The following is a 23,814-nucleotide window of genomic DNA, read 5'->3' as shown; positions in this document are numbered from 1 at the left end:
ACACTAGTAGACTTCTGTAAAAAATAAAATTACGGTAATAAGGACTGAAATGTTAACAAACTAAATGAAAGGAATAATTTGGTGGTTGATGGGAGTTATAAAAACCATAAGACAAAAGATACAGAATAGAAAGGACACACCAAGAAGACAATAACGAAACAGGAGGAAATGCCGAAATATATAGAAGGGAAAAAAGACAGGTCAACATGACAATTAACCTGACCTCCAACAGGGAATGCTTTTTTTGCTAGTGGCTTTACGTCGTACAGACAAAGGTCTTATGGCGACGATGGGATAGGAAAGGGCTAGGAGTTGGAAGGAAGCGGCCGTGGCCTTAATTAAGGTACAACCCCAGCATTTGCCTGGTGTGAAAGTGGGAAACCAGGGAAAACCATCTTCAGGGCTGCCGACAGTAGGGTTCGAACCCACTATCTCCCGGATGCAAGCTCACAACTGCACGCCCCTAACCGCACGGTCAACTCGCCCGGTAATCAGAGAATGTAGGGGGGGAAATGAGCAGCAAACTTGTGTAATATTATCAGTGGAATATGAGAAATGAAATGCAAAGAAAGCGAAAAGAGAGGAGACATCTAGTAGTAAGGATAAATACAAAGAAAGCGAAAAGAGAGGAGACATCTATAATAGTAAGGATAAAGTCCTCCTCTGTGGTGTAGTGGTTAGTGTGATTAGCTGCCACCCTGGAGGCCCGGGTTCGATTCCCGGCTCTGCCACGGAATTTGAAAAGCTTCGGGAGGTCAACAGAGTGTAGGGGGTGGGGGTCGATTCCCTCCTCAGCCATCCTAGAAGTGGTTTTCCGCGGTTTCCCACTTCTCCTCCAGGCGAATGCTGAGATGATACCTAACTTAAGGCCACGGCCGCTTCCTTTCCTCTCTCTTGTACATCCCTTCCAATCGTCCCATCCTCCCATAAGGCCCCTCTTCAGCATAGCAAATGAGGCTGCCTGGGCGACGTGCTGGCCCTCCTCCCCAGTTGTATCCTAGCGACCCAAAGTCTCACGCTCCAAGACACTGCCCTTGAGGAGGTAGACGTGGGATCCCTTACCGAGTCTGATAGAAAAACCAACTCTGGACCGTAAAGAGATTTAAAAAAAAGGAAGGATAAATATGATGGGATATTCTAGAGCGTGTAACATAGTTAAAGTCCAGGATATACTTCAAAAGCCTAAGTTTGTCTAACTATTAAAAGATGTTTGTCTAACTATTAAAAGATGCATCCTAGTAGTATTTATGGGATATGTATTAGTAAATTATAAGAAAGCCAGGAATAACGGCCGAGAGGATTCGCCGTGCCGACAACACGTCTCCTCGTTATCTACAGGCCTGCGGGCTGAGCAGCGGTCGCTTGGTAGGCCAAGGCCCTTTGGGGCTGTATCTAGATGGGATTTGTTTGTTTATTAATAAAATATAACTTAATTATTTTTGTAACATTATGTAAGTTTGAATACCTATAGTATTGTGTATGATAAACAACAACTAACTGCTTGCATTAAATATTACCAAAAAAAAAAAAAAAACCGAATATCCTTCCTCAGTTGGTGATCAACAGTATTTGGGAGAGAAGAGTGTTCTTAATTCATTAATACATCGCTCCCTCTACTAATACCTTGGCAGATATTTAAGAATGAACCACTTGATTCTCTTTCTTGTCTCCTGCCTGCTTATTCAATCGTAATGGACGTCTTCCCTACCAAAATCAATTCTCGTAAAGATCACGAAGTAACTAGCATAAAAGAGCTATATTTAAGGAGTAAATTATGCTAAAAAGAAGATGTGTAGAAACGTTTCGTAGTATAAATATCTTTGTGACTGATTAAATAACAAAGGCAAGGAATGTAAACATGTACTCACAGCCAGAGAATTATTCTCAAGAGTGAATGTAATTACAAAGCAGACGGAGCCATGAATGTAATTATGCTTCTTTTTCTTAAGAAGAGAGAATAGCGGTGTCTTAGCTAAGCACGCGATACTTCTGCATCAACAAGACGCAGAAACAAATACAGATCTAAATACAACTGGTGCATACTAGTATTTATTCATTATTCTATTCCCTACCCTTCAGATTATGCATGAACATTACGCTTGTCAGTTTTATCTCCTTATTTTCATGAATTTCAATTGAATGTAAATGTAAGGATATTTTAATTAATCAAAGAAATTCCTTTCCTTATTCATCTTCTATTAATATAGTTTTACCGAGCTCGATAGCTGCAGTCGCTGAAGTGCGGCCAGTATCCAGTAATCTGGAGATAGTGGGTTCGAGCCCCACTGTCGGCAGCCCTGAAGATGGTTTTCCGTGGTTTCCCATTTTCACACCAGGCAAATGCCGGGATGTACCTTAATTAAGGCCACGGCCGCTTCCTTCCACTTCCTAGACCTTTCCTATACCATTGTCGCCATAAGACCTATCTGTATCGGTGCGACGTAAAGCCACTAGCAAAGAAAAAGAAAAAATTCGTTTTATTTAACAATTTCTGAAATTCTGTACTAATAATAGCTCATGTTCCATTGTAAGACACTTTAGTAATTGATTTAGTACCTATACTTTTATAATAATAACTAGCAAATATACCCGTGCTTCGATACGGTTTTCCACCTTATATACGGATTTTTCCGTAAATTACTGTACGGGCAGTGAGAAAGATTATATTAAGTTGTACTTCTCTTAGCGCTATCCGAGAAATAAAACTGGGACGACCCCATACGTTGTTTCCGATTTAAGGTGGCATTAGGAATGTTTTGATGATAAAGTCAGGGCACATTTCCTATTGCCTATCACAATCGAGTTAGGGAGTTTCAACTATAACGGCGGACTCACTTGGAAACTGCCATTTACAGTAGAGATGGGGAGTTTTCATTTTAAAGACAGGCCCCTTTTCCTATTGCCAGTCATAATCGAGTTGGAGAGATTTGATTATAATCGAGAAATGCAACGCTATCTAACGTATCAAGAATCGAGACACGACAATATGTCATACGATTAAAGTTGTGAAGATCTCTCCAAATTGAACGGCGATTGTGCTATCTGTTTTTTGCCAGGACTTACAATTTCGACAAGAATTAGGCCTACCCCGAAATTAAAGTCTTCGACGTCATTACAATTGCATCCATATTCCGATATTTTCCAGGGCCAAACTGTTATACATTTTAACAGCTTGGAATTTTTCCTCGGATTAGCACTCGCATACATACGGAGTAATTAAGTAAGAAAGTAATAGAGTTCAGAAAGTTGACATTAATAGAACATAGGATTATAATTCAGGACAGCCGGATAGGACTAATAATATCAAGTGGATGTATTGGAAAATGAAATGTCCATCACTAAATTGTTGATGATATGAGTTACGGATATAAGAAAGTTGTATCAGAGGAGAAGTTCTAAGCGCAGGGATTCATAGGTTAACAGATAAGAAGATGACTTAAGGTGTTATTACTTAAACCTAAAGATGCAAGGCAGAGGCAAGAAATTAAAGCGGAAAACAGAAGTAGAGGAGAAATACAGTAAAAATTACAGCAAACGTCAGAAAACCCCTTAGGGTATGTAATAATGGGCTGCACTCCACGGTACTCTTCAAATATTAAGAACGCCCCTTAGTGCTATTCGAGGACGATTGTAACCTCCAATGGTATTCCGCCAGTAACCCGCAGAATGGTAGCTTTACGCCCTACGTCTCATTCGCTTTATACTCAAGGAACAACCACGAGTTTACAGGAATGATGACAGAAATGGAATTACGTTACTTCTATTCTGGCAACCGGTAGGTTCGTTGTCGGTCACTCAATGCAGAGCATGAAACCCGCAGAAAGTAGTAGTTTTCTCCGTCATTTGAAGAGTAAGCGAAAGTACGTACATATCAAAAGTTTTTTAAAAGAGGCGTTCTGTATATAACCAACGGATTTTACAGAAAGTCAATAGTATAAGAGAAAATGGAAGAAAACTGTTCTGGTTTTCCTATAAACCCACAGTATATTCAGTGATTTTTAAAGCATATGCATACCTAAACCTACCCCTGGATGCGTATACTCTAAATATGACATTTGTTCGAGATATATTCAGCCGTTTCGCACTGCTGTTGGAACAAACAGACACAAAGGCTAACAACTACGGATACGGTCTTGAGTTGATGTAAAACGGATAAATATCTGAAAATTTGGAAAATGAAACGTAATTATAGAATTCGGACCCCCTGCAACTTTATTTATATAGATAATAACAATAACAATAATAATAATAATAATAATAATAATAAATGTATTAGCGGTTAGAAAAAGACGTACGCAGTTATACGGATATATTCTCAGGATGGAGGAAGAAGGCTCAAGAGAAATATCCTGTATCAGTTTCAGGAGAAAAGGTTGTTCCCAGATGCCTTATCGAAATGTACAGGGGTGGGGAGAAAAGGAGCATCAGATATGAAGAAGTCACGACCAAAGCAATTTCGGAAACACTGTAAAAAATTTCAAAAGTTATTGAGAGGAACTTGGCAGAAAACTTCCAAAGAAAAGAAATGAGCAAGTACATGAAGAAATACTGGCGGAACATCAAATTCAGTGGGGGAAGAAGATGAATGTACATCCAATATACTGAAGTTGTCATTTCGTCCATAATTGTCCAAATGTAAATAAATAAATAAATAAATAAATAAATAAATAAATAAATAAATAAATAAATGATAGCAAGAAAATAATAAGAACCTCCATTTGTAGATCAGTGATAGCGTCTCGGCCTCTTCATTCCAAATTCGTGTGTTCAAACCTCGTGAAAGGTAGTCATAGGTTTGAAGGGCGGAAGAAAAGTAATTTGTTAAAGATCTCTGGTGGCGTAAAATTGTTATTTACGCGACAATATGAATTCTAAAAATCATAGGTTTCCAATATTTTTCTGTATTATTATTATTATTATTATTATTATTATTATTATTATTATTATTATTGTCCGACTCCTTGGCTGGATGGTCAGCGTTGAGACTTTCGTTTCGGGGGGTCCCGGGGTCGATTCCCGGCCGGGTCATGGATTTTAATCGCATCTGATTTATTCTTCTGGATCGAAGACCGGGTGTTTGTATTTGTACAAACACTCTCCTCTTCACTTTCAGACAGCAAATCACACTACCGACCGCCAGAGAAACACGCAGTAGTGATTATGTCCCTTCATATAGGGTTGCGTCAGGAAGGGCATCCTGTCGTAAACCTGGGACAAATTCACATGTGCGACACAGTTCGTACTCGCGACCTGGGACATGTGGGAAAAGCTGTGGGAAAAGAAGGTGATTATTATTATTATTATTATTATTATTATTATTATTATTATTATTATTATTATTATTATTATTAAAAATTTTCTGCATTCGGAGTCTCTAGAAACGAAAATCGAATAAAGCGACGCGAAAGGGCCGATTTCCCGACGGGAAATGAACCTACGTTCTTCCGGGCCTACGAAGTGCATCTTCATCGCCTCGGCTAATGATATCCCAATGAAAACAACAACCGAGAGATAACTATTAAATTTACAAAGTTCTCAGAACAGATAATATTAATGGCCCGAAGTCAATATCAGTAGTATACGATGCAGACAATTACTGACCCATAGCACGTGCTGTTAGATTAGGTTAGAACTTCAGGACATTCGACCTCACAGAAACATGCTTTGCGGGTCGTATCGTATTTACAAGTTCTCGCAATCCGGTGACTGACTGCTGAACACCTGTCCTAGAGCCAACAACAACGACAAACTAAAATCACCGAGCTATCCGGTTGTGCGTTTCGGGCCGTGTAGCTGTGAACTTACATTTGGGACATGGTGGGTTCGAAACCCACCGTCCGCAGCCCTGAAGATGATGACGTTTGTTGTTTAAAGAAGAATAACAACTAGGCATCAGCAGCTAATGGTACGAGTTGCAACGAAATGAAACGATAATTAAAACTTCGAAATGTATCCAATGAATAGAATCCAAAACGAATGAAGATGAAAAAATTGACCAAAAATATCAGTGGATCCAATTCGCAATGCCTTTTTTTCTGTGATGATGCCTGTTGTCCAAAGGGGTCCAAATCCATGTCGCCGACCCCTCAAAATAGAAAGCAGACGCATGGTGTTCGTCGCATGATGGTACTAATCACAGGTATTGTAGAGCCATGGTGCCACACATAATGACACGACTCACAAGCAACACAGACCCATGTGTTCCTCACAAAGTGGGACTAATCACGGTCACCGGTTAGATCCATGGTGTTCCCCATATAGTGGTAACCCTGAAGATGGTTTAATGTGGTTTTCCTATTTTCATACCAGAGATTTCTAATCCCAGTCCTTTCCTATCATACTATGAGTGACGTTAAACCATAGTAAAAAAGAGAAGAAAATAACTAACACGTCATGCTAACTTGTTACCTTATAATAGGGTAATTTCTAGGTGATTTGCGAATAGCATACAATTTACCAGAATGCAAACCACAAGATTATACCACAGTAACCATTGGCAGTCACTTGCAGGCACAATTTAGATGGCAGGAGGTCGCGTGTCCGGTAACAAGTTAGTGTGATAGAGCGCAAGGTATGTAGTTGGTTAGAATTCATCCCACGTGGGGTCGGGCAAGATGAGAAGGAAGTTTCACCGATTTTATACTTAGGCCTACTAAAAAGAAAATAGTGACATGAACACTTTCAACATTTCTCTATAATATATCTTCAGTCTATCTCAAGAAGAAAGATTGAGCGCATGTTATTTAATACCTCTATTCTATAATAATAATAATAATAATAATAATAATAATAATAATAATAATAATAATAATAATAATAAGGCATTTTGTTATCGATGAAAAGAATTCGACCGCAATCCCTAGTTTACCGAACGGGTTGACCGTGATGTTAGGAGCGCGCAGCTGTGAGCTTGTATTCGGGATATAGGTGGTTCGAACCCCACTGTCGACAGCCCTGAAGATAGTTTTCCGTAGTTTCCAATCTTCATACCAGGAAAATGCTGGGCCTGTACCTCAAACGGCCGCTTCCTTCCCTCACTCCTTGCCCTTTTTTCTCCGATCGTCGCTAAAAGACCTATCTGTGTCGATGCGACGTAAAGCAATTTGTCAAAAAAAAAAGGTTCCTAGTTTGAATATTTTTCAAAATATAACTCACCTCCCATATATATAAAATACTGTGGATATCCACAACAACAACAACACCGAGCTCGGTAGCTGCAGTCGCTTAAATGCGGCCAGTACCCAGTATTCGGGAGATAGGTTCCAACCCCACTGTCGGCAGCCCTGAAGATGGTTTTCCGTGGTTTCCCATTTTCACACCAGGCAAATGCTGGGGCTGTACCTTAATTAAGGCCACGGCCGCTTCCTTCCCACTCCTAGCCCTTTCCTGTCCCATAGTCACCGTAAGACCTATCTGTGTCGGTGGGACGTAAAGCAACTAGCAAAAAAAAAAAAAAAATCCACAACAAATATGATATCTATAGGTTCAACTGTTTCTTAGAAAGATGTACCTATTAGGAAATTATATAATACCATGTGCTCAGCTCTAAAATTTATTTTGAGTGACTCTATATAGATCTTCATAAACACACATCACTTGGCAGTAAGACACACATTCAGACCGGCAATTAACCGTCATTGTAAGCGATAGTCGCACAATTTTTTTTTTTTTTTTGAAAAGGTAATAAATTATCTGTTAGTTTTAGGCTGCACACTTAGAGGTTTGATTAACAGAATGATTTTAAAACTTCAAAACAAGTGAAATGATTACTGTATTTGCAATATAGTATTTAAGGAACGGGACAGCGGAATTTTCCCTTTAATGTTTACTCATGTCATCAAAATATAAAATAAAAAGTGAGGGAAAAAGTAGCAGCAATATAACTTGATCAGTAATGTCGCACACGGTCTTGGCTAATAAACGAGATCTGCTCTCTGTCCTTTCAAATTGTAGAAATCGTTGAATGTGATACCCCCCAATTCCTTTGCGATGCTGACCTTTGTTTCCCAATTTTGTAATTGCCACATTATGTGTGACTTTTCTTCAATATTTAACACTTTCCTTTCCTTTCACGACATCTTCACAACGATGCTTTCCTTAACTGTTTAACAGACAGATTGATTCTAAATCTACACTTTTCTGGAAACCAGAGTTTGAAAATAAACTCTACATTGTTGTCAACAATCCACCCTAAACGCGTAACAAACAAAAAAATCGTCGTTGGATGTTATAGTCGATATATTTCTCCGAAAATGTGATAAAAATTCACCGTTTTATACGATGTGTCCTACTAAGGGATTTTTAAATGCTGTGTTTATTTAGAATTTAGGTGGAACCTTTCGAATTCGCCGTTATATCCAATACGTCGTTAAAAGCGACGTCGCAATAAACGGTTTCGAGTTTTTATATATTCCAACATAACATCAATTGACAAATTGTGAGTGACGACGGCGAGGATCCTGAATCTAAATTAAAGTCAAATTATTAGAAAAGATACGTACTACTCTATAGAATAAAATTACCCACAATGATATTGTGAATAGCACAAATCAAAATTTGTAAAATTCCGTAACCTATGTATAGGCTACCAGAGAGAGTAATTTAGGATGCTGACTGAGTCTTTTTTGATATTTACTCGGGTGTTCTTTAATGAAGGGTGATGAATAGGGACCGGTCTTTTTAAATGCATATGTAAATAAATATTTTGTGGGTTCATTGGATTTATTGCATATTGTAAACATAGCAGCATATATATTTGAAATTAAATATAATTTAAAACATCTCGAACAAAATTGGTTTCGCCTGCGTGTTGGACATCCCTTGTAAAGCACATTTTGTGAGTAACTGATAACGAGATAACAGTATTTTACGCAAGCATGCTGCCTAGCTATTTCAATAAAGGGATACGGTGGGACATTCCTTTCACCATCTGGACAACCAGTAGCCCGGGGTTAGTTTTGTGAGGTGTTTCTTCGGTTAATGTATGACTTTATTCTTAGTCTGCATATTCTTTATTCAAAATACCTAAAGAGAAGACCAGCAGAAAGTATTTATTAAATCAGTGGGTGTCAGGTAATAGGTTAGAATGCAAACTACAGTAACTTGGTTGGTAGGAAATGTCGTCTAGTCCGTTCCTCAGCTATGTAGCGAGAGTAACATAAGTGCCAGGGGTTCCCGTGAGCCGTACCCCTAAAGTTTATGCTAAACCCATAACACAACTGTTGTGCAGGATAGACTAAATACTTGTTACCCACTACAGTAGGTTTGCATTCTAAATATTTTTTTATTATTTGCTTTACGTCGCACTGACACAGATAGGTCATATGGCGACGGATAGGAAAGAACTAGGAGTGGGGAGGAAGCGGCCGTGGCCTTAATTAAGGTACAGCCCCAGCATGTGTCTGATGTGAAAGTGGGAACCTACGGAAAAATATCTTCAGGGCTGCCGAGAGTGGGGTTCGAACCCACTATGTTCTAGATGCAAGCTCACAGCTGCGCGCCTCTAACCGCACGGCCAACTCGCCCGGTGCATTCTAAACTATTAGTGCCTAAATTGTGGTCATTCAACTGACAGCGTTTTCGTCTATTGCCAAGTGAGAAGTGAAATGTGAATAGAAATTACAACTTGAGCATACAAAAACGAGTGCACATATTACAGCAAAAGAGGGAAGAAAAAACAACGCACTACAACTACTAAAACAATATTCGCCAGGCTGAGTGACTCAGACGGTTGAGGCGCTGTCTTCACCAGATGAATGTTTGAAACCTTCTGTGCCAGTGTATAAATTTCGTCCCATCACTTCATTTGATGTAGAAAAGTCATTCTCGGACTATAAACTTATTTCGACAGACAATAGACGTAATTTGTTTCCAGGAAACATCGAAAAACTTGCACTTATCGATTGTAATGCTTCTTTTTGTAGTGAATGATAGAGTGAAACCTGTACGCAACTGAATCTCGTGGTACCACGTTTCTTGTCCTCTGTGCACAGGTTTCCGTTGAAAAAACTTAAACGTGATACAAGGTACATTACACTCGCGTATTGTGTACTGGATTTCTACACAGAAGTCGGGGATGTTTTCTAGTCGCTTTACTGCACAGTGAGCCTCTTACGATAGACAACAGACTACTGTTTGCTACAGCACTCTCTACTTTAGTTTTTCTAAATAAAGTTCAATTACTCGCAAAATTTACAATTTTTTTTAAACGTAGTATAATTGATGTCTAGACTTACTGTAATTTCTAGGATTGCCAACATCCTTGCTTTTGTTAAGGATTCAAAGAAATTCAAAAAATGTAGGCCTAAAACTTGTGAATAATTCAAATCGCATCATGAATGACAAATTAAACAGAAAAAATATTGTATAATATATTCTGCTGTATACTGATAAGCTATTTCCGTTTCCACGCTAAGCATGTTCCGCTAAGTACAGGTAATTTTGTATATATTTCAGTGTTAATCTCGCCTGACCAAGGAATATTTCCGTTAACACCAGGTTTCTTCTATGTGGAAGTTCCGTTGAAAGCAGGTTTCACTGTACACGTACAAAGGGAGTGAATAAAATTGTCTTATTCTTACGTGCATATTTTTCAATTTAGAATGCATATTTTCTACATTTTAGTGAATAATTGCATGCATATTTTAATCGTTTTAGTGCATTAAGGTTTGGTCCCTAGTGGTGAATACCCACCCAACCCCCTCATTCTCCACCTGCACCAGGTTACACTGCCTCTGCAACAGAATAACACAATCTAACAAGAGTTACTACTTTACAGGCGGGTGATACGGCGCAATTTACGAAATTATATGAAAATTAGGTTGTATCATAATTACATTCAATTATGTTAATTTTTAATGTACTGACATGCAAGATTTTTTCCACACTTAATATTTTAATAAACTGAAGAGGCAATTTCCAAGGTATCACAACCCCAGCAGTGATAATACTGGGGTCAGTGATGGTATATACCGTAAGCTATGGAGAATAGAGTTTAAAAGTTATACAGACAACTTTCACACTTTGATATTTCTTAATCAGTGCACAGTTAAACTGAAATAATTATGAATAAAACATCGTAAAAAGAATGTCTAATTCTTCCAACATCCTTTCTTTCTTTCTTAAGCAGTTTACCCTCCAGCGTTGGTTCTTCCCTTGGAATCAGTGAGGGATTCCACTTCTACCACCTCAAGGGCAGTGTTTAGACTTTGGGTCGGGGGATATAACACAGGAGGACGACCAGTACCCTCGCTCAAGCGGCCTCACCTGCTATGCTGAACAAGGGCCTTGCGGGGAAAAGGGAAGATGGGAAGGGATAGACAAGGAAGAGGAAAGGGAGCAGCCGTGGCCTTAAGTTAGGTACCATCCCGGCATTTGCCTGCAGGAGATGGGGCAACTACGGAAAATCACTTCGAGGATGTTGGAGATGGGAATCGAACCCTCCTCTACTCAGTTGACAACCCCAGGCAAAGTGGACCACGTTCCACTTTTCAAATTTCGTGGCAGAGCCGGGAATCGAACCCGGGCCTCCGGGGGTGGCAGGTAATCACGATAACCACTACACCACAGACGCGGCCTCTTCCAACATCCACGGAGTTAAAATCTATCCTAGTTATTTAATGCATCTATGAAACTAGACATTTGTAAATATATGTACATAATTATCGTTGCATAGTAGATATATCTAAACCTACAACTTTCCATAAATATTAATATTAGTATGATAATAAATGTACAGCACCCTACCTTCCGCTTAGGAAGAACAACACGACCTCGAACTAGCTACAAAATTAAAAATCTATAATTTGTATCTTCCCATTATTCCTTTTCAAATATCTTCCTTTTAAGCTCTTGGCGTAAGTTTCTACAGACACCCGCCTTACCATAAATAAGGAACGAGGTGATTAAAAAGTCTGGAGAAAGGAATTGGGCCCATTTATTTTTATTTACTGTATGTCGCACTGTCTAGATGACAGTATCGCGGGCGATAGCATGGTACAGCTGATTATATTCGCCTCCTGTTTCCAAGCAATCGTATCCCGACGCAGTAGGATGCCCGTTATTGGTGCATAGAAGCAGAGACCAGTGTCTTAAGTCTTAAGACATTTTCTTCGGGCTAAAGTGCGTGGCTTAGATGATACTTCGGACTCGAATCAATTGAAAGAATAGTAAGATCATAACATTATTAGTGTATAAAAAGACGCAAATGCACATCCTAGCGCAAGTAGGCTACAACTATAATGAAGGCTTTATCTGCAGGATTTAGATTTACACATAATAATAATAATAATAATAATAATAATAATAATAATAATAATAATAATAATAATAATAATAATTCAGCATGAAAATGAAGGATTATTCGGCCAACAGAAAAGCTCAAGGTACCAAGAAGAAAACAACAACCAAACCCACTATCAAGAACACCAGAAGCGGCAAGCATCGACAACAACACAGCTAAAGCACAAGCACTGTGGACCTCAGGCGGCCCAAACGAACTAAATACTACTACTAGGCTACTACTACTACTACTACTACTACTACTACTAATAATAATAATAATAATAATAATAATAATAATAATAATAATAATAATACATTATAGAGTTACGTTAAAAATGATCACAGTTCGAGAGAGTTTGTCTGAGCATTCTAGACATCTTCACTCATAAAGTCCAAACTATCGCTGAATAGCATTTCCTCTGTTCACGCACTTCTGCTGCACTTTCGCTCTCATATTCAATATGCATCTCATGACAAGAAATAGAAACAAGCTCTGATCATTAGGCTTGCCATAAATGTTGGAACCAAAAGTGGGACGGAATGCGAACGATCAGCTGGCTAGGATCTTAAAAAAAAACGCAGTCTTTAATGGCGCAATAAGCTAGTCGTTGACTTTATACTTCGAAGATTGCGAGTTCAATCTCCTGCTGAAGTTGCTGACAACGTGGGCAACGTGTCCGCCTGTCACCCGGCGGTCCCGGGTTCGATTCCCGGCCAGGTCAGGGGTTTTTAATTGTAAATGATTAATATCCCTGGCCTGGGGACTGGATGTTTGTGTCGTCCTTAAAGTTCCTTTCCTCACATTCAACATTCTACACTTCTGCAATTACAGTTACACGCAGGTTCATATATGGTGCTAGTAGTGGCAAAAGATCTACAGAGGTCGACGCCACGAACAAATCTCAGTAAAAGGGGGTATATACATATGAATAATCTGTGTCCTTGGCTTCTATCACGATATTGAACTCCTACGAAACGAAGAAACGAAATTCCGATACCCAGCATCCGTATAGAACCACTAGCAGTTGGAAAGGGCATTAAATAAGTGCACTCATTTCTTGACTTTAAGATATCGGAAAGTTAAGGAAAGCTTTACTTATGAACACACATTTCTAATTTAAACTTTGAAAACTGCTCCCATTGTCAATGAATATTCTATAGACCTACTTGCAAAATAAAATAAGCACGATATATGAAAATATTTATATCATTGTTTTGTACTTGCCAAGCCGAGGCGGTACAATGATTCAAACATTAACAATACTTTCACTTTTGGGGAAACACAGGTCGTGGAGAGTCACTCAGCCTGCAGCATAACTATCAGGTCAATTTCCGGGGCAAACCATTCATTCACGCTGTAAGTGACAAGGTCGTGGATAGTGGAAGCCTTCACCTTTCACTTCTTCATGGGTATTCATGGCCTGTACAGAGGTAGCTTTAAAATTTGTTCTCTAACAAAAGTAAGATAACCCCTGCGGTTCGGATTCTACGTACAGCTGGAGGTTCCATGTCTGTGATCATATCAAGAGTCATTTAAGCCTACAAGTTTGTTATTTTCAAAGCAGAAGAATATAATTTGAACCACAGTTTCAGAACTAAGAAACAAATTTGGGACGTACATGCCTCCGAAACATTCGCGACAGTCTCGTTCAATCGAAAAGTTATGGCAATCACAGAGAACATCACAAGATGTGTACCTATCAGCATGTGACATATTCTGTTTAAATTTCCTCGAACTGTACTCCTCTGATCGACTAGATTCCCTACCGGTATCTACTGCGTTGCCATCCTTCGCAATTTCTTTTCTATTTGGAACAATTTGGAAAAATGATAGTAAGCTCTACACGATATACCACAGAGCAGTCAGTGCAGATACAACAATAAATATAATTCACAAAATACGACCATAGCCTGAGAAAAGTTAGTATATATTCGCATGTATAAATGTACGAATCGGGTTTAAAATATACTTAATTTATTTTATGTATCTTAAATTTTACGATTGCATGCCCCTGAATAAATATTGGCATACTGCCGTCATTTTCACTCGCCAACTATTTGTATAACACATATAAACACATGACGTTTGTTTGAGGTCACGTGGTTGTAACCAACGTTGGGGTCTCAAGGAATGAATCACTGAATACACCTTAATCCTTTCACAAGAAAGACGAATACATTTGCTCTTTTGTAACACACACTTTAAAAAGCAAAAACCATTGCATTATCCTTTTTAACTACACAGCTTTCACGTAATTATCTGAGAGAAGTATCACACAAGAAATTAACAATGACATACTTTACCTGAGTTAAAGATTTTCCCCGTTTTAAAGGTTTATAACACATAGCCATATAAATGACAGCTACTTTTGATGAGAAGAGCAGCTGTGCTCAGCTTATTTTCGGTACTGCTTCTCACAAAGTTTTAAAATAACTTAGACGCACTGCACTCACTCGCCAAATGGTTACAGAACACACGCACTGACTACGAGACACATCCAAGCTGCTCGCCTGCCGCAAGCGAACTGAAGCAGCCAGCCAGCCAGAGCCAGCGCCAGTCTGATGAGACATGTCACGATACCGCGCATGGCCTTCTACTATCCGCTGCGATAACATCATTCCGCGTGTGTAATTCCCTGAGAGGGCTCGGAAAAAACGGCCGGAAAACAAACGAACATCCAGAACAACTTCTACAACAAGAGCATTATGTACTTTATCCTCGAGGTTTGGCGAGCTAGCGTGTAGCGTCTGAGATACTTGGTTCGATCCGAGCCGTAGCTTCATGACAGCCGGTATGTAACAAGAGTCCTGGTGCATACATTCAGTAGCCATCCGACAGCCGCGGAGAGTAAGTAGTAGCACAAAAATGAATATATAGTACGCACAGGCCTTTAAATATGTTCCATTCAGCAATACGGTTACTGCTCAGTTGAATGGCTAACAGATTTTGATCGAGATACAGTACGACTACCTTATCTGCACTCTTCGGTTGTTTTTTTTGGGTTTTTTTTTTTTGCTAGTGGCTTTGCGTCGCACCGACACGGATAGGTCTCATGGCGACGATGAGATTGGAAAGGTCTAGGAATTTGAAGGAAGCGGCCGTGGCCTTATTTAAGGTGCAGCACCAGCATTTGCCTGGTGTGAAAATGGGAAACCACGGAAAACCATATTCAGTGCTGCCGACAGTGGGATTCGATCCCGCTATCTCCCGGATGCAAGCTCACAGCCACGTGCCCCTAACCACACGGCCAACTCGCCCGATCCTTGGAATTCAGGACCGAATTCATATCGTCTCAAGAGTCATGATTAGACATCGAATTTATATGATGTATAAATCACCAATATATGCATTCAACTATGCTGCAAAAAGTGGTGAAATATGCATTCAGGAATGCACTTATTTTCACACTGTTAATCACTCGTATGAAATGCAAACGTACCGTTCATTTATTAGACTCAAGCTATTCATCCACATCAATACATAAAATCATGATCATGAATAAACAATGTTCAAAAAATAAGCACATGTCTCCTCAATAAGACGCAGTATGTTAATTAGTAAGGTTGTAAGAAAACCGTGTAAAACACAAATGTGAAGAAACACACTTATACAGACATTCCTAATTCATTTTAGGCTACATTATCCGTCGTATTTTTTTCTGTCCATGATTTGCTCTTCAGTACACTATCTCCAGTGGCGTATGCTGGGATCAAGACGTGGGCCACCACTAGACTTTCGGCGACACTCCAGAGTTAAAAATCTATATTTTGATCATTTTGGTGAATTTTTTAATGACTGAAATTGAAAGAATTGAGTTTCTTTTTTCTTGTCACGAAGTTACTCCGCTGAATTCAAACAATTTATCACTGTAGGAATGCTTTGTTTGAAAATTGTAACTTTATATTTAAATCCCATTTTTCACCCATAATATTCTGCCAAATGTAACAAAATTTGTGTGGTATATGTATCACACTTATATTAAGAAGCCTGCGTATGGAAATTTGGTCGCAGAATTTTTTTAAGTAGTAGGGATTTATAAGCCCAAAATTTTAGAACGTAAAAATTACACAAACTTTAGTAAGATATATCTTTCTTTCTTAATCTGTTTACCCTCTAGGATTGGCTCTTCCCTCGGACTCAGCGAGGGATCCCACCCCTACCGCCTCAAGGGCAGTGCCCTGGAGTGTGAGACTCTGGGTCGGTGGATACAACTGGGGAGGAAGACCACTACCTCGCCCAGGCGGCCTCACCTGCTATGCTGAACAGGGGCCTTGCGGGGGGATGAGAAGATTGGGAGGGATAGACAAGGAAGAGGGAAGGAAGCGGCCGTGGCCTTAAGTTAGGTACCATCCCGACATTTGCCTGGACGAGAAGTGGAAAACCACGGAAAACCACTTCCGGGATGGCTGAGGCGGGAATCGAACCCACCTCTACTCAGCTGACCTCCCGAGGCTGAGTGGACCCCATTCCAGTCTTCGTGCCACTTTTCAAATTTCGTGGCAGAGCCGGGAATCGAACCCGGGCCTCCGGGGGTGGCAGCTAATCACACTAACTACTACACCACCGAGGCGGACTGTAAAATATATCTACTTATATAATTTACGTACAAAAAATCGATATGTAGTGCTTTTAAAAGAAGTATTATCTACTTAATTACGAATTTATATCGACATGTTAATTAAATTCAATGAAAAAAATGGAATTGAATTTCAAAAAAATCATTTTTGAAAACTATCGTATATGAAAGAAATGTTCGTGACATCTCTACTTTTATGTAGGTGACATTCTCACAAAGTTTTGTGAAAGTCCATGCATTAGGTAAAAATATATTTTTATCTCCGTAGTGTCGCCTTAAGTTACCACTTTTCGGCGGTTGGTTTAGTGAACGTCAAGCCTTCAGCGTTTTGAGCTGCAGCCAATAGGCAACGGAGAAGCCTGTTGTGTTGTCGCGGCTGCTTCACAAGCTACTGCCCTGGTCTCTACTACTGCCAATGCTCAACCCCTGATCAGTGGAGATGGTAGCCTAAGATTTAGCAAATGAAACTCCGGCTTTGTGGCTAAATTGATAGAATGCTTGCCTTTAGTCCGATGGCCGCGGTTCAGTTTTCAGAATCAACCTCCTCATACTGTTAATTCCCCTGGCTTGGGGACTGGGTGTTTATGACGTCTTCGTCATTCATTTTATCCTCATTAGGTCATCACTAAGCCTACAAAGATGCCATGCCCCATTATTATTATTATTATTATTATTATTATTATTATTATTATTATTATTATTATTATTATTATTATTATTATTATTATTATATCAACATTTTGAATTTTAAAGCCGGCCGTACCCATCCTTCATTGGTCAATTAGTTTCCTCGGGAGATCAGTTGTGGTGTCTGACCCATGATCACGGGTTCGATTCCAACCAACAAAAGAGAACACTAAGCCTGAAAGATTGCAGTTCATTTTAGCAGATCTACCAATAAAACGATGACTACATTGCTCCTATAACAGCAACCCTGCAGTGTCTTCTACAAGGGTGTAGAAGTAAACGGGAGTGAAATGCCAGCGCTCTGTTATCTACGATGAGTAACGCATGGTTGATAACAGTGGCGATCTAATGGACCGAAGTCTAGCACACCTACTTCCCTGGTTCCGCTCCTATCCGATATACAGCAGCAAGCCACGTGTGGCGAGTCGAGGGAAGAGGGACGAGAGTCTGGGCGGCAATATCAGTCTCCGATGCCTTGCTCTCAGAAATACGTGCACCGGGCGAGTTGGCCGTGCGGTTAGGCTGTGATCTTGCATCCGGGAGATAGTGTAACATTTTCTATCTTGTAATTTCTGTAACTTAAATATTTTTCTCCATCTAGTCACCTCAGTAGTATAGGCTTAACCTCTGTAACGTCGGGCCATAAGCCCAAATAGGGTTTTACGCATTTATAAATTTCTACGAGTGCAAGAGTTCGCCTCCTTACCATTTTGGTTTTCGGGCCAGTGATTTAACCTTTTCTTTTTACCAAAGGCCATATAGAATGAGTACTTGTTACCCCTGTTTAACACCATTTATTTCATGTTGAGCAGTTAAGACAGTGAATACTGATTAATTTTGTTAAATAATGTAGGTTGTGTCTTTGATAGGCCTGGAAAGTGTGAATTTTTGGAAATAGATTTCTAAGCGTAAACTGGTAGAGCAAAGATGCTCTTACTGTTGAAATTGGGAGATCCGTCTCCTTGACTATTGATTGAAAGGAGCAGTTGTGCTCAGGTAAAAATTGTAATTAGGAGCTTCAAGCTCAGCCGGTAAAACTGTTATCTGATTATTTTAGACCTCTCTAAAAGTGTTTTTCAAGCTTACGAGCCAACTTTTGTAAATAATTATTGTTAATTACTTGGCAAAGGGGAAAGGTTATAAAAAAGAAATAAAAATGTCAATTTTAAAGTTTTAATTCAATCTTTCGATTTTCGTATATCCACCCATTCATGCCCGCACATTCTTTTACCTCTGCTCTCCATAATATCTTCGCAACAATAATAATAATAATCATCATCATCATCATCCGCGTCTGTGGTGTAGTGGTTAGTGTGGTTAGCTGCCACCCCTGCTCTGCCACGAAATTTGAAATGTGCTACAAGGACTGAAACGGGGTCCACTCAGGCTCGAGAGGTCGAATGAGTGGAGTGTGTTCGTTTCCCTCCTCAGCCATCCTGGAAGTGTTTTTCCGTGGTTTCCCACTTCTCCTCCAGGCAAATGCCGGGATGGTACCTAACTTAAGGCCACGGCTGCTCCCTTCCCTCTTCCTGGTCTATGCCTTCCGATCTTCTCATACCCCCCACAAGGCCCCTATTCAGCGTAGCATATGATGCCGTCTGGGCGAGGTACTGGTCCTCCTCCCCAGTTGGACCACCAACCAAACGTCTTAAGCTTCAGGAAACTGCCTTTGAGATGGTAGAGGTGGGATCCCTCGCTGAGTCCGTGGGATAAACCAACCCTGGAGAGAAAACGGATTAAAAAGACAGAAGGTAACGTCGGTAGGTGGAGGTGAGTAGCGTAATAACTTGGCTGCTGGCTATCCAACCGTACGGCTGAGGTTCGAATTTGAGTCAGTTCCGGGTTGGAGGAAATATGCAAGGGAACGGCCGCACTCTGTACTGACTATGCAAGTTCCTTGCACTCGTAGATGGGGACTAGTGGAGCTTGAAGTTCCCGACTTCTAATCGAAAATTTTGTTTAGTATTTTCAAGGAATCGAATGCTATGTCTTTCGTGAAGTAGTAGCCTATACTGTACAGGCGTACATGGTTCACTGAAAGGCTTTTAATTCGATTTCCGGTCAGGTAGTCTACAAATTTAGATACATCGAAAATATTATCCTGAAGACTATTTCATAGAAAAACATGGGCCGATGACAGAGATGTTAGGCCCCTTTAAACAACAATCATAATTATCATAGAAATAATTGGGCGACAACTTTCACGTGTATAGAATATATACATTTGATATGCAATGTTACAGATGAAAGTTAAATCAGTTAAATCAGGTGTACTGTATTTAGCTAGGTAGCTAAACTGCCCAGGCCGGGTGGGAATAGAATTTCCACTTATTGGAGTCGCCACTTAATGTGGATTTGTCCCAGTTTTACGGCTGGATTCTCTTTCTGACATAAGAGCCCCCATTTTTCTCAACTCAAATACAGAGTTCAGCAGAGCTGCATTCAGTTATCAGTATATTGTTACACATAAAAATACAAAATCGTTAAATTTTCGGATATCCTTAATTGAACAGAAAACTAGTCCTCCTCTATGGTGTAGTGGTTAGTGCGATTAACTGCCACCCCCGAAGGTTCGGGTTTGAATCCAGTCTCTGCCACGAAATTTGAAAAGAGGTACGAGAATTGGAACGAGGTCCACTCGCCTCGAGGGGTCAACTAAGTATAAGGGGGAAGGGGGGTTGATTCCTACCTCAGCCATCCTCGGAGTGGTTTTCCCCTTCTTCTCCAGGCAAATGCCGGGATGGTACCTAACTTAGGGCCACGGCCATTTCCTTCCCTCTTCCTTGTCTATCGCTTCCGATCTTCCCACCCATCCTGTTCAGCATAGCAGATCAGACCACCTAGGAGAGGTACTGGCCCTCCTCCTCAGTTGTATACCCGACCCAAAGTCTCAGGCTCAGGCCCTTGAGGCGATAGAGTTCTCTTGCCGAATCCTGAGGGAAAAGCCAACCCTGGACGGTAAACGGATTAAGAAGGGGAAAAAACTAACACAAGGCATAGAAGGTTTTAGATATTTTCTAGCACTTCTCATATATAGGTGTGATTAAAGTAAATTCCTGTCCTCGTCCCGAGGTGGTGCAGGTCTTTTCAGGCACACCCTCAATGGAGGTGAGCTGCATGAACCGTTTTAACCTCACACCAGCCCTCTTGTCATTCTCAAATCTCTGGCAGTACACTACGGAGCCGAACAAGAGGGAATTGAGCTAACGGCACGTGGTGTTGCCAAGCGGACACCCATCCAAGTACTGACTACGCCCAATGATGCTTACCTGCGGTGATCGGGTGAGGACATGGTATAGCCGTTGAGACCTAGCTACCCATTCCGCTTCCATTAACGAAATAGTTTATGAACTTAACGACTAACTAGTCTCACTAACATTATTATTCCAATTACTTGGGATCGTCATTACACGTGGCTTAACCCCGTTTTACGGGCAGATGTCTTTCGTGACACAGGCAAGTATTCAATATTGTATGTTTCTACGGTGGTTGGTGATGTGATGAAGGCGTGTGTTAAGACGAAGACACATGCCCAGTCCCCGAGGTACTGGTATAGAATAGAATTTCCACTTATTGGAGTCGCCACTTAATGTGGATTTGTCCCAGTTTTACGGCTGGATTCTCTTTCTGACATAAGAATGTATTTACTAATACGTGTTCCTGTGTTGAGTTGTATATCGATTGAGAGAATTGTATTAAGTCGAACACAAAAATTAGGTCCTCAAGACAGAGTAATAAAGCAAACGCAGTTAAAATACCCGACTAGCCGGGATTCGAACCCAAAGCTTTCTAAACCGAAGGTCAGTATGGTGACCATTCAACCACGGAGTCGGACTCTTACAACTCTCACTACCACTTCTACCTCAGCGTTACAACAGGGTGAAGACTGGTTCTGCTGCAGGGGGAGCCTCGGCACTTCGTGTGCAGCCAATTGTCACGTAGAATTTCAAGCTATAGAAGGGTGAAAAGGGAAGGTAGCGATTTTAAAACTAAGACTAGCATGTAAGTAATCTGCAGAGAAAACTCTGAGAGAACTTTATATAAACAGGAGTTCCTTTGTGTTCGGACGATTACAACGCAGTAAAAATCTGTGCTCATCAAGATGAATTACCCTTCCATTCATTTCCTCCCATAATCATTCATTCGTACATACATACTACTATATTATCACCCTTTACTTGAAGCCACACATTCATTCTCCAATTTATGTCCAAATGAATTCTCAACCATTCATTCATTAATTCATTCACACATCCATACTGTAACTCAGCAAAAAAAAAAAAGCTTCCATGTATTGGCCCAATCAAGCCTAGCCAAGAGCCCAACAATTTTCCTACCACTTTTATTATTCACACCTCTCCCAACCGCCTCTTTCAACCCCTCACTTTTCCATCTAACAGCCCGATTCTATTGACCAGAGAGGCGGCATTACTCTCTGAGTGGACTGCCTCCCCCCTCAGGGGAGGAATGAAAACTATTTATGATGATGATGATGATGATGATGATGATGATGATGATGATGGTGTGGGTGGGTGGGTGGTAGAATAAGTCCGCCGTATGGATTGCCTGTCGTAAAAGGCGACTAGAAGGTGACCAAGGGTCTTTCATCTTGGGTTGGCAACGACGTGCCCCTCAGCTGAGTCTGCCATTGCTTCCACTTACTTGTGCCAGGCTTCTCTCCTTCATCTTTCCTATCCGACTTCCCTCGATCAACTCTTGTTCTTTCCCGATCCCGACAGTATTAGGTTTTTATGGCCTACTGTATCTTACATTTGTATGCCTTCTTGGCCCTTGTTGATTTGCGCAATTTCTTAATTTTACGATGCTTTGGACCTCTTCCATTTTCCCCGTGATTAGTGTTAATTACAAGATGGTAGCCCAGTTATACTGCCTCTTAAAACAACACCACCACAACTACCAGCCTCTTTAAATAATTATCAACACCAAACTCACAAAGGAGCTGTTTGGGTTGGACCAGAACAATTACAACGAAACGCAGTAGAATCATCGATTAAGAAATCATAAACTGAATGGTAATAAATATTCTGCCTTAATACAATATTTACATACTTAATTACTAGGACATTTATAGGTTAGAAAGCAAACTTACGGCTGTGAGTAACAAGTATACTCTGGGGCGCACGACAGTTATGCTACGAGTTTTGCATAAACATTAGGAGTCCGGCCTGTCAGAGCCCCTAGAAGTTATGTTACTCTAAGTACATAACGGAAGAGCACGATCGACGACACTTCCTACTTACAAAGTATTTCGCATTCACGTTTTACCGCCTGAACATTCGAGTTCTATTAATTACTTACATTATACAGTTTCAAATAGAACGTGGTGTATCAAAGACATCGATTCCAAAGAAGCATGGTTCGATGATCTATCTCTGCACGCCTGTCACTGTTATACACGCTCCCCGCAGCACAGGGTGACAAGATGTTATGAACAGAAAAAAGGACATGGTGCCCCAAAATGTAGGACATTCAAGAACATTGTAGGACATCGCAGAATAAAAGCTAAAATGACTGTTATATTGATTTATTTTCATACAATATTTTTAACTTCGTAGTAGGCCTACATGTTATTAAACATGCCCAGGGAAAGTCATCTTATGTTGGAAAAAATAATAACTGAATGGGTGCACGCAATATCGGGCTAACCACTAAATTTACTAAAGTGGGCAGCCATCAGGGAATTACCTATGAAAAAATACAAAACTTCGAATTTCTTAGCGTATGTAAATTATTTTCACAAAACTGCAAAATAGGGCTAATTGGTTGTTACTAAAAGCACCACAATACTGGCTGGATGGCAAACATTACGGAATTTGGTAGTCCCTGATACATATCCGGTTTGGTACGACGTTAATTCAAAATGGAATTCAAAGTGTAGATATTATTTTCATTTTAATAATACATTGCCTTAGAAGAGTATGCAGTGCAATAAATTAATGTAAATTAATAACTGTTATACAGGAATTTATTGGGTTCTTTTTAGCCATATTGTATGTTTACAAACCAAGTAAAGACGGCCTCTGCTTTTGAAGGTGATGATAATTTACGTAAATATAATCGGAGTTCTACCAGGGGAAGTTACAGAAAACGTAAACGTAACGTCAGAAACTGGGAGTGGGAGAAGAAAAGGAGGAAAAGGGTAAGGGTTGATTCTTATATTACGTACAGAGGTGAACCGAGGGAAAAGAAAAACTTAGATTGAAACTGGTAGAGCTGAAAAAGTGGTACAGGTATTTTGTGTTTTGAC

The 23,814-nt window shown here is 40.1% G+C and overlaps 1 protein-coding gene across 4 annotated transcripts in view; it reads right to left on the bottom strand.

Annotated features, from left to right (window-relative positions):
• Positions 1 to 23,814, bottom strand: part of Pde11 (Phosphodiesterase 11) — a 703,554-nt gene that overhangs the window by 243,905 nt on the left and 435,835 nt on the right. For 2 of the 4 annotated variants that reach the window (XM_067136341.2, XM_067136342.2), the window contains exon 1: positions 14,587 to 14,814. The exons of 1 other annotated variant lie outside the window; for it this stretch is intronic. The gene's annotated coding sequence lies outside the window, so the exon portion shown is untranslated. Of the gene's footprint in view, positions 1 to 14,586; positions 14,816 to 23,814 lie in introns of those variants that run through there. One more of the 4 variants, XR_010858547.2, reaches the window with a different exon arrangement.

Source organism: Anabrus simplex, chromosome 1 (genome assembly GCF_040414725.1).
Source record: "Anabrus simplex isolate iqAnaSimp1 chromosome 1, ASM4041472v1, whole genome shotgun sequence".
Lineage (NCBI taxonomy): Eukaryota > Metazoa > Arthropoda > Insecta > Orthoptera > Tettigoniidae > Anabrus > Anabrus simplex.
The sequence above is the reverse complement of the archived record's forward strand: the minus strand, read 5'-3'. Positions and strand labels throughout refer to the sequence as shown.